Source organism: Triticum dicoccoides, chromosome 3B (assembly GCF_002162155.2).
Source record: "Triticum dicoccoides isolate Atlit2015 ecotype Zavitan chromosome 3B, WEW_v2.0, whole genome shotgun sequence".
Lineage (NCBI taxonomy): Eukaryota > Viridiplantae > Streptophyta > Magnoliopsida > Poales > Poaceae > Triticum > Triticum dicoccoides.
Window position 1 is genome coordinate 170,019,535 of NC_041385.1, and position 17,613 is coordinate 170,037,147.

A 17,613-nucleotide genomic window follows, 5' to 3' on the forward strand; every position below is an offset into this window, starting at 1 on the left:
AAAGCAGCATGTAGGGTATTATCTCATCAAGAGAGCCCGAAGCTGGGTAAACCCCCGTGTCCATGTTACCATCGCCCCAAGACACCTAGCTTAGGACCCCTACTACGAGATACGCCGGATATTGAACCGACATTGGTGCTTTCATTGAGAGCCTGTTGGGTGATCGTCGCTGATCGATGGGATGATCAGGTGATATTTTTTCAATCAGATCTATTCTATATGATTTTTCTTTCCTGCAAAATTGTTGCTGTGTCGTGCTATCTGTTTGCAGTCAGATCGGATCACAAAATTCTCAGCAGCAGCGGTTGTATCCGTCGTCTAGTGATAAATCGGATCCGAACTACCTTTGCATGCCGTAAAGGATCTAATGAAACGAGCTTGTAAACCAGCAGCGTAAACTTGGCAGATTCGCTACATGGGCCAACAAAAAACATGATCTAGGCGTCGGCTGCCCAGCCGAGGAGACCACGTAGAGCGTACTGCCCATGCAGATCTGTCTAGGGTGGGCCAGCCAACAGGAGCTCACATCGGCTGCAGCACAGGAAGATTCCATCCTCCTTCCTCCTTATTATTTAATTAAGTTGTACTTAATGGTTTGCCTTTCATGATCTACGCCCTCACGTGCTACTACTAGTTGGCTTTAGCTTTGCTATATTCTTTTTTTTTGAAACGAGGCAAAAGATTTGCCATTTTCATTAATTAAGAAGGAGTGAGAATTGCCCGGTTAATTGACGGAAAACCGGGCTAAAACCGATACAATTCAACCCACATAAAATGGGTACCACCGGCCAACCTGGCCACCGACATGGGATCACAAAGCTACAGAGAGGAAAAGGCATCCGCCGAGCAGTCGCAAGCATCATCGTCATCACCGGCTACCTCTGAACGGGCGACTCCAACTTCACCGTAGACCTTCATCGTCAAAGCCAACCCGCAAACAGCTGCACAGAAACCATGACGGCACATGCCAACAGAAGGCCATACACGTGAACAACCGACAGCTCCGACTCTGACGACGATCATCACAAGGGAAATATGCAGGACTTGCGCCGACCGTGCCCTAAAGAGCACATCGGACACGCTGGGAAGATCCGACTACCGAAGCCCGAGCCGCGACCAGAGTTCCTCTCGACGCCATCATCGTTGCCAAACAGAAATCAGCGCCCCCGAAAAGGCCGCCTCAGCAAACTATGCGGCGAAGATGCCGCAAACCACGCGGCGAAGATGCCGCAAACCACGCGGCGAAGATGCCGCAACCCATGCGGCGAAGATGCCGCCATCCACCGGTCTCCCCGTCGTTGCCGGCTCCGAGACAATGCCCCCAAGGAGGAGAAAGACGCGAAGACGCCTCCATCGCCCGATCCAGCGGATCTGAGGTTTCCCTCCGGAGCCAAAGCTGTGGGGAGAAGCAGGAGCACCTCCACGATGACGCTTCCAAGAAAGATCGCGGCACCCGCGGGTGCCGCCGTCACCGGCTCCGAAGAAGACCGGAGCAAGGATTTCTCCCGGAGATGACCACCTGCACCCACCGACTGCCGCCCATCAACCACCACCTGCCGAGGCCGACCTCAATCTGCCACGGGATCCCACGATCCACCATGAGCAGACACGCACCGCCCCCCTGGCCATAGCCGCCATCCACCACCACAGCACCACCGCGACCACCACCACCGCAGCCACCAAAGCCGCAACGCGAAGTGCAGCACCCAAATCAAAGAGTTAGCACACACCAGATCCAGATCGGAGCCGCACAAACAGAGCAGCAACACAGACGAGCAGCTCCTCCATCTGCAGCGCACCTCGCGCTCCAGAGCAGCACAGCCGCCACGCCCAGCCGGTCGCCACGCCCGCCGCGCGCCAGCCGCTGCCGCATCCGGCCGTCAAACCACGCCCCACGCGCGCATATGGGACCGAGCGCCGCCGCGCGCACGCACGCCGTCCACGCCCAAGTCACGCCGGAGCCCGGACCGAGGCCGCCGCCCCGGCGTCCCATCCGCCGCCCCGGCGTCCCATCCGCCGCCCGCAACCGACGCAGCCAGATCCATGCCGCGCCGACGTGAATCACCGCCTGCTCGCGCCGCACCAGCACACCCCCGCGCCATCCAGCCCCGGCGCCGTGCGCTCGCCCGCGACCTCGCCACGCTCCGCCCCGCCTGCGCGCTCCGGGAAGACGCAGCCACCATGCGCTCGCGCATCGCCGCGGGAAGGGGAAAAACGCCCAGCCGCCACCTTCCCAGGGGCACGCGCGGGCTTCGCCGGCGGCCCCTCCGGCGGCGGCGATGCGGGGGAGTGGGGAGAGGAGGGCCTTGCGGTGGCGGCGCTAGGTTCCCCCGTGCCGCCCGAGCAAGGCGACGCGGGGGTTAGGTGGGAGAAGGAAGAAGGCGTCCTTTGCTATATTCTAACCCTTGTGTAGACCGTCAAATCCCAAGTGGTCTGATGCTATTACTACTAGTGCATATATGCGGCCCTTAATGGATTATTGTGCTTAACAATTCTTTTTAGATTTCCACACTTGAATATCCAGGTCTGCAATCCGGCCTACGTTGCTGCCGCCACTTCAAGGCGATATGATATGCCGTCGCTGCCCCACGCATATTGCGTCCGTAACTTGAGCGACCCTGTGAGTTTAGATTTCATCACCGTATCGCGCCGATGCCCTGTGTCCACAACAGCCTCGCGCCAGCGGACGAAGAAGTCAAATATGGCGCTCCTACTTCAAGGGCGTGGTTCCAACTTAACCTGACAGACTATCCAAAGCCTACTTTTATCTCCAAAATTGCTATGTGCACTAGGAGATCATGAAGGAGATTTAACTTTTCTCTCTCTTTCTTCCTTATTTAATTATCGTTTTTCCTTATTTAATTATAAGCCTTGAGGAAATAGACTGCTTTAATAAGTAGTCTGTCTTCGGATACGTACTTATCAAAAAATGCATGATGCTAATTGTTTCCTAATTTTCAAGGTCGGACCATTGTGCGAGCTTGCCTTGATATATTCGGCTCATCGTTAAGAGAGCTCCTCCACGCCGCTCCAACCTGGCTATCTTCTCGACAGCCCGATTTGCTGTGCACTGACCGACAGACACCTCGTCAAGGTCAACGATAAAAACACAATCCGAATGGCGGTGAACCAGCCGAGGAGATGACACAGTACTGTACACGGCGTGCATGTTATGCCGACAATAGTTCGGCTCAGCGCAGTCACAGGGAGATTTGCAAATTTTCCCTTTTTAATTCAATACCTATGTGGTCGACCACTGGTTGTCTTCTACTTTTTCTGACAAATACACAGAATAAAAGTGCTACTATGCATATCGAGGATTGGCTTTGCAGCATGTTCAGCACGGATCAGTTCGTCCATTTGCTTCGGTCTGCTACAGTCGTCGCTACTGGCGTTCAGGTTGTATTTTTCTAAATTATTTGTTTAGCATTATTATACACAGAATATTTTTTGTTGGCCTGTACTTCATCATTTTGGCAGAGATATTCTACCGACGTTTGTACCTGGCATCAGTCCGGCCAGCCCCTCTTTGTCACCTGGGCAGGCCGACCTTCGCCGACATTGTTGTGCCACAACGCCAACGCGCCATCGAGGTAGCCTCAGCCCTCAGGCCATATTTACCAAACTTTTTCGCATAAATTAATTATGCACCTTTTTTCATTATTATTTTTAGTTTTGCACTATTTTGCGTGTGCAGGCAATTGACTTAGATCGGGCCACACTATCCCCTCGACATTGTGTCCTTGTCGCCCACCTCCATCGACCTAATTGTGTCTTCGCCTTGGAGCGCTACCCTGTGTTGGCAACCCCGCACCGTCGCTTCATCAACCTACTCGGACAGAGATTCCAATGTCACCCGGCGACCTGCCCCATTACCTCAGCTAGACTGGGGGCTTCAACTCTTCGGAGTACCGAGCTCTTCGCTCGGCCACATCGGGCTTGGGGGCTGAGACCTTGTCCCGCACCAAGCTCGGACCGCGTCATCAATGCCAAACACATTAACCAGCTAAGTCGCTTTCATGCTCAAAAACTCCCAGTTTTAAATTTTGTTCGGTTCGACCAAGCATTATTTTTTTGGCAACAAGTTGTTTGTGAAAAAAATCCTTTTTATAACTTTGTTTGTGACGCACAAATTCAAATACCCTGTTTAACCGGGGGCTTCCTTTATGAAGCCTTTTCCTTGCATATGATTATACTTGTACGGCTTCATTCCTTGTTCGTGTATTACGCCACAATATGCACCATGTTGACTTAAGCGATTTGCAAGCTGGGTTGCCTTGCTCCTGTGTTTACCCCTACGTTCCCGATTGTTCGTCTAGGGAGTAAAGGGAGCACCTCTGCGATTGTCACGATTGGGTCATCCGAGCTCGGACCTCAGACTGGGTGAAGCCGAAAGCTATCACTCTTATTGTTTTCAACGATGGTCGGCACACAACAGAACTCATGAGTACAAAAAATCTATTGCACAAGTCTCATAAGTAACAATGAGCAACCGAAGAAAGGTATCGGTGGAGGTACTATTTTCTTCCAAGATGCTTCTTACACTTTGTCAGTAATATAGCATAAGTTCCCTGAGCGTGCTTTGTCTGTTACAGCCTTATGGCCTGATTGCCTGGTTATCGGAAACACCATTGATATTCTCGATAGGTGGAGTACATAACACTTTTCGGCCCTTGGCTGAAGAGGGAGAAGCCGACGGTCGGTTAAGACGCATTTAAAGTTCGGGTGAACACATATATGATGCAAGTACTTCGGTACATACAATGATTATACATAAAATTCTTTTACCCAAGTCACTCGGGGGCTCTTAAATTTATGTGAGTTGTTTTATAATAAATGTTCTTCTTCTTAGTCGTTGCAAAGTTTTTTTTCTATCACTCCTTTTTTCGACGCGAATGTGTGGTCAATAGCCGGGGAGCCTAATTTCTCTCTCAAAGCCGCTAAAGTTTGCTAAATTGGCCTAACGAGAAGTACTCGACCTTCGGGATAGGAGGTTGAAGCCGTAGGATGACCCGCTTGAAGTCTTGAGATAGAGTGTGTCATGTTAAAGCACGACAGAAGCACAATTTTTTTTTCTAAGACCAATTTTCTGATTGGCACTGAACAATTGATCTAGTTCGGACATCGAGCTTTTACTGTTGTTTTTTTGGTTTTGCAGTCCTATGGCACTTTTCAACTATTTGTGTGTTTTCCGCATAAGTCTCGCAGTGCAACACCGGACACCTTTAGAGATTCGGCAAAAATTCTCGGATATTGCTATATATGCATCAAATTCGAATTGTGTCTTCGGTCAATAGTTCGGTTGCCCGGCTCCTGTGCTTGCCTCCTATGTTCCGCTTTGTTCGGCTAGGTGTGCAAAGAGAGAACCACTATGATTGTGCTTCCAGCTTGCATGGTTAAGCACCACAGTGGAGAAAGCCGAAAACTAACTGTCACAATAAGCGTAAACTGGTTAGCGGTCCGATGACTGTATTAAATGATGGGCCATTCATAACATTGGCCGAAGTGTTTACGGCTTGACCTCGGCTATCGCCAAACACTAACCGGGGGGCTACTTGCTGGCCTCCCAACTTTAAGCTCCTATGACCAAGTGAAAGTTATAAAGCCCGCATATCTAATTGCCTTGTTTCCGCCAACACAACCGCCTTCGGGCACCGAGATGTCGGCTAAGGGTTGTTTTGTTATTTCGGAAACACCCTGCGTAGCATCTACAAGGGTGTAGAAGCCGACAATGGGCCACTTTCAGATTATAAACGGTCGCAAGGGAAGTGAAAATTTGGGTTCATTTAGACCATAGAGTTTGGAAGCTTTCCCCGAACTAAATCCTTAGTATTTTCCTCCCACATTGATCCGAGCTGAGGTTTCATGATCATGCTTAGCATGACAACCCAAAGAAAGGAACCGATAGCGGGACTATTTTCTTTGGACGATGTTTCTTATGCTAAACAATAATATAACATGTCTCTCTGGGTACCTTTGTTTATAAAACCGTATCTTGTTTGTAGTAAATCTTTGTCCTCATAAAGGCTTTCTAAAGTAGGACAAACACTCCTCGGCTACTGGCTGAGGAGGTTGAAGCCGATGGTCGGTCAACATAGTTTTGTACAATGCGGATCCGAGCGTTAATGATGTGAAGTACTTGGATACATAGAGTCATTACACATAATTTGTGATTTTACTATGGATATTGATCCTTAATACGGCCTCCTGTGCCCGCATTAAGGCTCGGGGGCTACTAGGCTTCGGGCTTATTATTTACAAATATTAAAAGGGCACATTGATCCACTAATCTGGTGTTGCTACCCGACCAGTGTCTCGGGGGCTACTGCATTTACAATCCAATGTAGATAATTTAAAGCGCAATATAGTTTTTGAGGAGATTATTATCCTCAGGTTGGTCGGTCGCACCCAACCTGAGTCTCGAAGACTTTGCACACCGCGTTTCTATTCCTAAGTATGATGTCGAGCTGGGAATTGATCCTCAGGCTGATTTTATGAATTGACCTGAGTCTCAGGGGCTACTAGGGTCAGTGGTTTGATTGTTTCCTTCATGTGCATCTCGAATATTAGGCCAACACGCACCTTGAGGGCTACTGGCTATACATCTCGGCAGAGATTACATTGCACAATTTCAAATTAAAATCAGCACATGGCAGAGGTGGTGCATGACCTCGGATACAGTCCGGCGTTGGAGCTCGGACATAGTATGGTGTTGGAACTCGGATACATTCCAGCGTTGGAGCTCGGAAGCAGTTCGGCGTTGGTGCTCGGCTGCTAAAGATACCTCGAATGCAGTTCGGCGTTGGAGCTCGGACGCAAGAGGACATTGCCGCTCGGGAACAACTTCAAACCCGAGGTATGGCATAAAAATAACAAGGCATTGAGAAAGGCCGGAAACTTAAAGGGGCTCCTCGGATACCCGACGCGTAAACTCTTCGGAGTGACCTCGACGATCCTCAAGATCAAAGACAAGAAGATTTGTTCAACCAGTTTTCAAGACCAACGACCGAAGGTGAATAACAGTTCGGAAGAATCAAGGAGCGTCCCCAACTTGAAGACCGGTTCAGGGGGCTACTGACGGTGTCCTGGACTAGGGGGTACTTGCTACGTCTTGAGCTTGCGTTGGTTTTCCTTGAAGAGGAAAGGGTGATGCAGCAATAGTAGCGTAATTATTTCCCTCAGTTTTTGAGAACCAAGGCATCAATCCAGTAGGAGGCTCCTCAAAAGTCCCACGCACCTACACAAACAAACAAAGAACTCGCAACCAACGCAATAAAGGGGTTGTCAATCCCTTCACGGCCACTTGCGAAAGTGAGATCTAATAGAGATAGTATGATAAGATAAATATATTTTTGGTATTTTATAATATAGATGCAAAAAGTAAAGATGCAAATAAAAGTAGATTGGAAGCAAATATGATAAGAGATGGACCCAGGGGCCATAGGTTTCACTAGAGGCTTCTCTCAAGATAGCATAAGTATTACGGTGGGTGAACAAATTACTGTCGAGCAATTGATAGAAAAGGGAATAATTATGAGATTATCTAGGCATGATCATTTCTATAGGCATCACATCCGCAACAAGTAGACCGACTCCTGCCTGCATCTACTACTATTACTCCACACATCGACCGACACCTTCCTGCATCTAGAGTATTAAGTTCACAAAGAACAGAGTAATGCCTTAAGCAAGATGACATGATGTAGAGGGATAAACTCATGCATTATTATATAACCCCCATCTTTTTATCCTCGATGGCAACAATACAATACGTGTCTTGCAACCCTTTCTGTCACTGGGTAAGGACACCGCAAGATTGAACCCAAAGCTAAGAACTTCTCCCATGGCAAGAAAGATCAATCTAGTAGGCCAAACCAAACTGATAATTCGAAGAGACTTCCAAAGATAACTCAATGATACATAAAAGAATTCAGAGGAGATTCAAATATTTCTCATAGATAAACTTGATCATAAACCCACAATTCATCGGATCTCGACAAACACACAGCAAAAAGAGTTTACATCGAATAGATCTCCACAGGAGAGGGGAAGAACATTGTATTGAGATCCAAAGAGAGAGAAGAAGCCATCTAGCAAATAACTATGGGCCCGAAGGTCTGTGGTAAACTACTCACAACTCATCGGAAGGGCTATGGTGTTGATGTAGAAGCCCTCCATGGTCGATTCCCCCTCCGACGGAGCACCGACGAAGGCTCCAAGATGGGATCTTGTGGATACATAAGGTTACGGCGGTGGAAATTGTGTTTCGGTTGCTCCCTGGATGTTTTTGGGGGTACGTAGGCTTATATAGGAGGAAGAAGTATGTCGGTGGCCTCCCGAGGGGCCCACGAGACAGGGGGCATGCCCTGTAGGGGGTCGCCCTACCCTCTCGTGGCCGCCTCGGCTGCTTCTTGACTTGCACTCCAAGTCCTCTGGATCGCGTTCGTTCCAAAAATCACGCTCCCAAAGGTTTCATTCCGTTTGGACTCCGTTTGATATTCCTTTTCTTCGAAATACTGAAATAGGCAAAAAAAACAGCAATACGGGTTGGGCCTCCGATTAGTAGGTTAGTCCCAAAAATGATAATAATTTGTAAAATAACGCCCATAAACATCCAAAAGGGGTAATATAATAGCATGGAACAATAAAAAATTATAGATACATTGGAGACGTATCAGTACTCACCACGTCGTCTCTCGATCAGTTGGATTGGGCCGAGGACCCCCATGGCCGTATACTCATGGGACAGTTCGGACAACCCCTGCCGCATTCAAGGAAGAATCCACAAGACTTGGCGCCCAAGACAAGGACTCTCCTAAACCCTAGGACTCCGGTGTCTTATATAATTTGAGGCCAGGCTAGTCAATAGACAATCTCATATTCATTACTACAATCTCATGGTAGATACATGTACTATGTACTACACCCATATGAATACAATCAAAAGCAGCATGTAGGGTATTATCTCATCAAGAGAGCGCAAAGCTGGGTAAAACCCCGTGTCCTTGTTACCATCGCTCCAAGACGCCTAGCTTAGGAACCCTACTACGAGATACATCGGATATTGAACCGACAGGCCCCGCCTTGCGCCACCCTCGACCACCAATGCGGTGACCGGAAAACAGGATGATGCCATGGGGCAAAGGGGACGCTAGCGGCGCCCTCGGCGACCACGGGTAGGCTTTGCAGCACTTCCCCAGCAGAGGGCCTACCTCTGGGGGACGCCTTGCTCCGTGCGCCGTGGGGAGGGGCCTTGCTCCCAGCCCCTCTCCTGCAGCTCCTAGTGCGCTCCTCCTGGTGGAAGGGAGGCTGCCGATCTGGGGCAGCCGTCTGCTATTGTGACCTGACCCTCCTGCGACCCATGGTTAGCATAAGCTTTCTCCTGAGGAATTAGTGGTACCGGGTAGCTGCTGCTACCGGCGCGGTTGGTGAGGCTCCCTTGAGGCTCCTGAAAGGGCTCGACTTCAGGCATCTCTTCCTCCCAGCCTGGCCCGAGGAACGAGCCAGGGTTGTCTACCAGCGCGTACTCCCGATCCACCATGCGGGGCACGTAAGCCTCCGAAGCCGCCGCCTAGAAAACTTCCCCGTAGTGCCCCACACTCCATGTTGCCCGGCCTAGCGTGCTGTCTTGAGGATGGTAGGGCAGCGGCCCGCCTGGGCCGTAGGCGGCAGCGCGCATGCCCTCGTTCACCGAAGGTGGTGTGGGTGCGACTTGCTGCTACGTCTTGAGCTTGCATTGGTTTTCCCCGAAGAGGAGAGGGTGATGCAGCAAGTGTAGCGTAAGTATTTCCCTCAGTTTTTGAGAACCAAGGTATCAATCCAGTAGGAGGCTCCTCAAAAGTCCCACGCACCTACACAAGCAAACTCAGAACTCGCAACCAACTTAATAAAGGGGTTGTCAATCCCTTCACGGCCACTTGCGAAAGTGAGATCTCATAGAGATAGTATGATAAGATAAATATATTTTTGGTATTTTATAATATAGATGCAAAAAGTAAATATGCAAATAAAAGTAGATTGGAAGCAAATATGATAAGAGATAGACCCGGGGGCCATAGGTTTCACTAGAGGCTTCTCTCGAGATAGCATAAGTATTACGGTGGGTGAACAAATTACTGTCAAGCAATTGATAGAAACGCGAATAATTGTGAGATTATCTAGGCATGATCATGTATATAGGCATCACGTCCATAACAAGTAGACCGACTCATGCCTGCATCTACTACTATTACTCCACACATCGACCGACTCCTGCCTACATCTAGAGTATTAAGTTCACAAAGAACAGAGTAACGCATTAAGCAAGATGACATGATGTAGAGGGATAAACTCATGCAATATGATATAAACCCCATCTTGTTATCCTCGATGGCAACAATACAATACGTGTCTTGCAACCCTTTCTGTCACTGGGTAAGAACACCACAAGATTGAACCCAAAGCTAAGCACTTCTCCCATGGCAAGAAAGATCAATCTAGTAGGCCAAACCAAACCGATAATTCGAAGAGACTTGCAAACATAACTCAATCATACATAAAAGAATTCAGAGAAGATTCAAATATTATTCATAGATAAACTTGATCATAAACCCACAATTCATCGGATCTTGACAAACACACCGCAAAAAGAGATTACATCGAATAGATCTCCACAAGAGAGGGGGAGAACATTGTATTGAGATCCACAAAGAGAGAATAAGCTATCTAGCTAATAACTATGGACCCATAGGTCTGTGGTAAACTACTCACAACTCATCGGAGGGGCAAGGATGTTGATGTAGAGGCCCTCCGTGGTCGATTCCCCCTCCGGCAGAGTGCCGGCAAAGGCTCCAAGATGGGATCTCGCGGATACAGAAGGTTACGGCGGTGGAAATTGTGTTTTGTGGTGCTCCTGGATGTTTTCGGGGTACGTAGGTATATATAGGAGGAAGAAATACGTTGGTGGCCGCCCGAGGGGCCCACGAGATAGGGGGTGCGTCCTACAGGGGGGGCGCCCTCCTATCTCGTGGCCGCCTCGGCTGCTTCTTGGCTTGCACTCCAAGTCCTCCGGATCACCTTCGTTCCAAAAATCACGCTCCCGAAGGTTTCATTCCGTTTGGACTCCGTTTGATATTCCCTTTCTTCAAAATACTGAAATAGGCAAAAAAACAGCAATATGGGCTGGGCCTCCGGTTAGTAGGTTAGTCCCAAAAATGATATAAACGTGTAAAATAAAGCCCATAAACATCCAAAAGGGGTAATATAATAGCATGGAACAATCAAAAATTATAGATACATTGGATACGTATCAAGCATCCCCAAGCTTAATTCCTGCTCGTCCTCGAGTAGGTAAGTGATAAAAAGAGAATATTTGATGTGGAATGCTACCTAGCATAATTTATAATGTAATTTTCTTTATTGTGGCATGAATGTTCAGATCCAAATGATTCAAAATAAAAGTTCATATTGACATAAGAAATAGTAACACTTCCGGCATACTAATCAAACTAATCATGTCTTCTCAAAATAACATGGCAAAAGAAAGTTCATCCCTACAAAATCATATAGTTAGGCTATGCTTCATTTTCGTCACACAAAGATGTTCCCAACTTCTATACCCCTGATGACAAGCCAAGCAATTGTTTCATACTTAAATAATCTCAAACTTTTTCAACCTTCACGTAATACATGAGCGTGAGCAATGGATATAGCACTATGGGTGGAATAGAATATGATGATGGGGATTGTGTGGAGAAGGCAAAAAAGGAGAAAGTCTCACATTGACGAGGATAATCAATGGGCTATGGAGATGCCCATCAATTGATGTCAACATGAGGAGTAGGGATTGCCATTCAATGGGTGCACTAGAGCTATAAATGAATGCTCAACGAAAGAAAACTAGTGGGTGTGCATCCAACTTGCTTGCTCACGAAGACCTAGGGCATTTGAGGAAGCCCATCGTAGGAATATACAAGCCAAGTTCTATAATGAAAAATTCCCACTAGTATGAAAAAGACAACTTATGAGACTCACTATATGAAAAACATGGTGCTACTTTGAAGCACAAAATATAAGACTCACTACATGAAGAACAAGGTGCTACTTTGAAGCACAAGTGTGGAAAAAGAGATAGTAACATTGCCCTTTTTATTTATTTCTTTTTTTTATTTTATTTTTTTATTTTTTTTCTCTTATTTTTTTCCTTTTTTTGGGACTTTCTTTTTTTCTTTTTTTCTTTTTTTCTTTGGGAAATGTTCTAATAATGATGATCATCACACTTTCATTGATTACAACATATGAATTACAACTCGAAACTAAAACAAGATATGACTCTATATGAATGCCTCCGGCGGTGTACTGGGATGGTGCAATGAATCAAGAGTGACATGTATGAAAAATAATGCATGGTGGCTTTGCCACAAATACGATGTCAACTACATGATCATGCAATGGCAATATGACAAAAGTAACGTATGTCATGATGATGATAAACGGAATGGTGGAAAGTTGCATGGCAATATATCTCGGAATGGCTATGGAAATGCCATAATAGGTAGGTATGGTGGCTGTTTTGAGGAAGATATAAGGAGGTTTATGTGTGAGGGTTTGGATGCACCGGCGAAGTTTGCACCAACTCTCAAGGTGAGAAAGGGCAATGCACGGTACCGAAGAGGCTAGCAATGGTGGAAAGGTAAAAGTGTGTATAATCCATGGACTCAACATTAGTCAAAAGAACTCATATACTTATTGCAAAAATTTATAAGTCATCAAAAATCAAGTACTACGCGCATGCTCCTAGGGGGATAGATTGGTAGGAAAAGACCATCGCTCGTCCCCGACCGCCACTCATAAGGATGCACAAGCCAGGTACACTTCATGTTTCAAATTTGTTACACAACTTTAACCATACGTGCATGCTACGGGACTTGCTAACTTCAACACAAGCATTCTTTAAATTCATAATCACTCAACTAGCATGACTTTAATATCACTACCTCCATATCTCAAAACACTTATCAAGTATCAAATTGATCATAGCATCCAATTCACTTCCTATGATAGTTTTTATTATACCCAGCTTGGATGCTCATCATTCTAGGACCAATTTTGTAACCATAGCAAATACCATGCTGTTCTAAAAGACTCTCAAAATAATATAAGTGAATCATGATAGACTATCAATTTCTTCAAAATTAAGACACCACCGTGCTCTAAAAGATATAAGTGAAGCACTAAAGCAAAAACTATCAAGCTCAAAAGATATAAGTGAAGCACATAGAGTATTCTAACAAAATTCTAATCAAATATGCCTCTCCCAAAAGGTGTGTACAGAAAGGATTATTGTGGTAAACTAAAAAGCAAAGACTAATATAATACACGACGCTCCAAGCAAAACACATATTATGTAGCGAATAAAAATATAGCTCCAAGTAAAGTTACCAATGAACGGAGACGAAAGAGGGGATGCCTTCCCGGGGCATCCCCAAGCTTAGGATTTTGGCTATACTTTAATATCTTGGGGTGCCTTGGGCATCCCCAAGCTTAGGCTCTTGCCACCCATTATTCCATAGTCCATAAAAGCTTTACCCAAAACTTGAAAACTTCACAACACAAAACTCAACAGGAAATCTTATAAGCTCCGTTAGTGAAAGAAAACAAAACCACCACATAAGGTACTGCAATGAACTCATTATTTATTTATTTTGGTGTTAAACCTACTTTATTCCAACTTCTCTATGGTTCATAAACTATTTTACTAGCCATAGATGCATCAAAATAAGCAAACAACACACGAAAAACAGAATCTGTCAAAAACAGAACAGTCTGTACCAATCTATAACTGACGCAAACTTCTAGAACTCTAAAAATCCTACAAAAATATTAAGTACTGGACAATTTGTTTATTGATCAGCATCAAAAAGAATCAATGCAAAAGGACGTTTCTGTGAGTTATTGAATTGTTTCTCGTGAGCGCAAAGTTTCTGTTTTTCAGCAGAATCAAATCAACTATCATCATAGTTTATCCTATAGGTTCTACTAGGAACAAACACTAATTAAAAGATAAAAACACATCTAAACAGAGAGTAGATGCAAGATTTATTACTAAACAGGAGCAAAAACAAAAAACATAAAGAAAAATTGGGTTGCCTCCCAACTAGAGCTATCGTTTAACGCCCCTAGCTAGGCATAAAAGCGAAGATAGATCTAAGGAGTGACATCTTTGGCACTTGATTCATAAGTAGCGCACTAATAATCTTTAGGGGTTTCTCCCTTTTTAGCAATGAATAAACCGTTGGTAAAAAATTCAAGAAATTCGTTTGTAGCAAAAGGTTCCTTAACGATAGAAAGACAATTGGGATGAACACTTATGTATTTGAGGTCCGCGTCTCCCTTACTAGAAGTTTCACCTTTATTTTTAGGAACATAGATAAACTTGGTGGTTTTTGTAGAGGGTTTTGGAGTGCTTTTCATGGGATAAAACGCCGAACCTAAGTTGGTAATTATATCCTCAAGTTTACCAATTCTAGCGGAATCAAGATCTATTTTTTCATTAACTATAGGTTCTTTCTCTTTAAGATTTTTCAAAGTAACTCCAACCCTAGATTCATATTGGGTGATAAGATTATGAACCTTTTTATCCAAATTTTCAATCAACTCAACAGTGGAAATTTTATTTTCAATAATATCAAGCCGTTGCATAACGTGTTCTAAAGTTAAAACAATTCCATTAACCAAAAGAGGTGGTGGGCCAAACAAATCTAACATAGCATTATAAGCATCAAACGTATGGCTACTCAAGGAATCACCTCCGGCAACAGTATCAAGAACACATCTATTCCAAGGAGTAATGCCTACATAAAAATTATGAAGAAGAACGGAAGTAGAAAGCTTCCTAGTAGATTTATTTTGAGCATTGCAAATTCCATGCCAAGCATCTATTAAATTTTCTCCCTCCCTTTGCTTAAAATTAAGAATTTCATGTTCGGGAGTAATAATGAGGATAGGAAGACTAGCCATAATGACGAGGTAAGAGAGCAAATACACGGGCACCGGAAAAAGGCAAGCGAAAAAGAGAGGAGGAGATTGGGAAAGAGAGGGCGAATAAAACGGCAAGGGTGAAGTGGGGGAGAGGAAAAAGAGAGGCAAATGGCAAATAATGTAAATGCGAGGGAGATGGGTTTGTGATGGGTACTTGGTATGTCTTGACTCGAGCGAAGACCTCCCCGGCAATGGCGCCAGAAATCCTTCTTGCTACGTCTTGAGCTTGCGTTGGTTTTCCCCGAAGAGGAGAGGGTGCTGCAGGAAGTGTAGCCTAAGTATTTCCCTCAGTTTTTGAGAACCAAGGTATCAATCCAGTAGGAGGCTCCTCAAAAGTCCCACGCACCTACACAAACAAACTGAGAACTCGCAACCAACACAATAAAGGGGTTGTCAATCCCTTCACAGCCACTTGCGAAAGTGAGATCTGCTAAAGATAGTATGATAAGATAAATATATTTTTGGTATTTTATAATATAGATGCAAAAAGTAAAGATGCAAATAAAAGTAGATTGGAAGCAAATATGACAAGAGATAGACCCGGGGGCCATAGGTTTCACTAGAGGCTTCTCTCGAGATAGCATAAGTATTACGGTGGGTGAACAAATTACCATCGAGCAATTGATAGAAAAGCGAATAATTATGAGATTATCTAGGCATGATCATGTATATAGGCATCACGTCCATAACAAGTAGACCAACTCCTGCTTGCATCTACTACTATTACTCCACACATCGACCGACTCCTGCCTGCATCTAGAGTATTAATTTCACAAAGAACAGAGTAACGCATTAAGCAAGATAACATGATGTAGAGGGATAAACTCATGCAATATGATATAAACCCCATCTTGTTATCCTCGATGGCAACAATACAATACGTGTCTTGCAACCCTTTCTGTCACTGGGTAAGAACACCGCAAGATTGAACCCAAAGCTAAGCACTTCTCCCATGGCAAGAAAGATCAATCTAGTAGGCCAAACCAAACCGATAATTTGAAGGGACTTGCAAAGATAACTCAATCGTACATAAAAGAATTCAGAGAAGATTCAAATATTATTCATAGATAAACTTGATCATAAACCCACAATTCATCGGATCTTGACAAACACACCGCAAAAAGAGATTACATTGAATAGACCTCCACAAGAGAGGGGGAGAACATTGTATTGAGATCCAAAAATAGAGAAGAAGCCATCTAGCTAATAACTATGGACCCGTAGGTCTGTGGTTAACTACTCACAACTCATCGGAGGGGCAAGGATGTAGATGTAGAGGCCCTCCGTGGTCGATTCCCCCTCAGGCAGAGTGTTGGCAAAGGCTCCAAGATGGGATCTCGCGGATACAAAAGGTTACGGCGGTGGAAATTGTTTTTCGTGGTGCTCCTGGATGTTTTTGGGGTACGTACGTATATATAGGAGGAAGAAGTACGTCGGTGGCTGCCCGAGGGGCCCACGAGACAGGGGGCGCGCCCTATAGGGGGGGCACACCCTCCTATCTCATGGCCTCCTCGGCTGCTTCTTGGCTTGCACTCCAAGTCCTCCAGATCATGTTCGTTCCAAAAATCAAGCTCCCGAAGGTTTCGTTCCATTTGGACTCCGTTTGATATTCCTTTTCTTCGAAATACTGAAATAGGCAAAAAACAGCAATACGGGCTGGGCCTCCGGTTAGTAGGTTAGTCCCAAAAATGGTATAAACGTGTAAAATAAAGCCCATAAACATCCAAAAGGGGTAATATAATAGCATGGAACAATCAAATATTATAGATACGTTGGAGACGTATCACTAGGCATCCGGTGCCGATGGTTGAGCTGGTGTCGATGAAGCCTTGGGGCGTGCTTGGGGGCACGCGGTCGTAGAGAGGTCCATCGTGTGATCCGGCTGAGGCCCGGGGTGCAAGATGGAAGCACAAAGGCGGTGCCCCCGAGGCCGCGGCATCCAGGAGCTTGGCAACGCACTCCAGCAACGCATCCCGACCGCTCTCCATCAACCTGCATCGCAACAGCTGATAGCCCACAAGTGTAGGGGATAATTGTAGCCTCTTTCGATAAGTAAGAGTGTCGAACCCAACGAGGAGCTAAAGGTAGACCAAATATTCTCTCAAGTCCTATCTGCCACTAATACGACTCTACGCACGCTTAGTGTTCGCTTTACCTAGAACAAGTATGAAACTAGAAGTACATTGTAGGTGTTGTTGGATAGGTTTGCAAGATAATAAAGAACACGTAAATAAAAAGTAGGGGTTGTTTAGATAAAGAATAAATAAAGTAAATATAGCGAGTATGGAAAACTGGTGGTAGGAGTTGTGAAATTGTCCCTAAGCAATTGACTACTTTACTAGACCGATAGCAAGTTTTATGTGGGAGAGGCATAAGCTAACATACTTTCTCTTCTTGGATCATATGCACTTATGGTTGGAACTCTAGCAAGCATCCGCAAGTACTAAAGATCATTAAGGTAAAACCGAACCATAGCATTAACATATCAAGTCCCCTTTATCCCATACGCCACAACCCCTTACTCGGGTTTATGCTTCTGTCACTCAAGCAACCCACTATAAGCGAATCATGAACGTATTGCAACACCCTACAGCG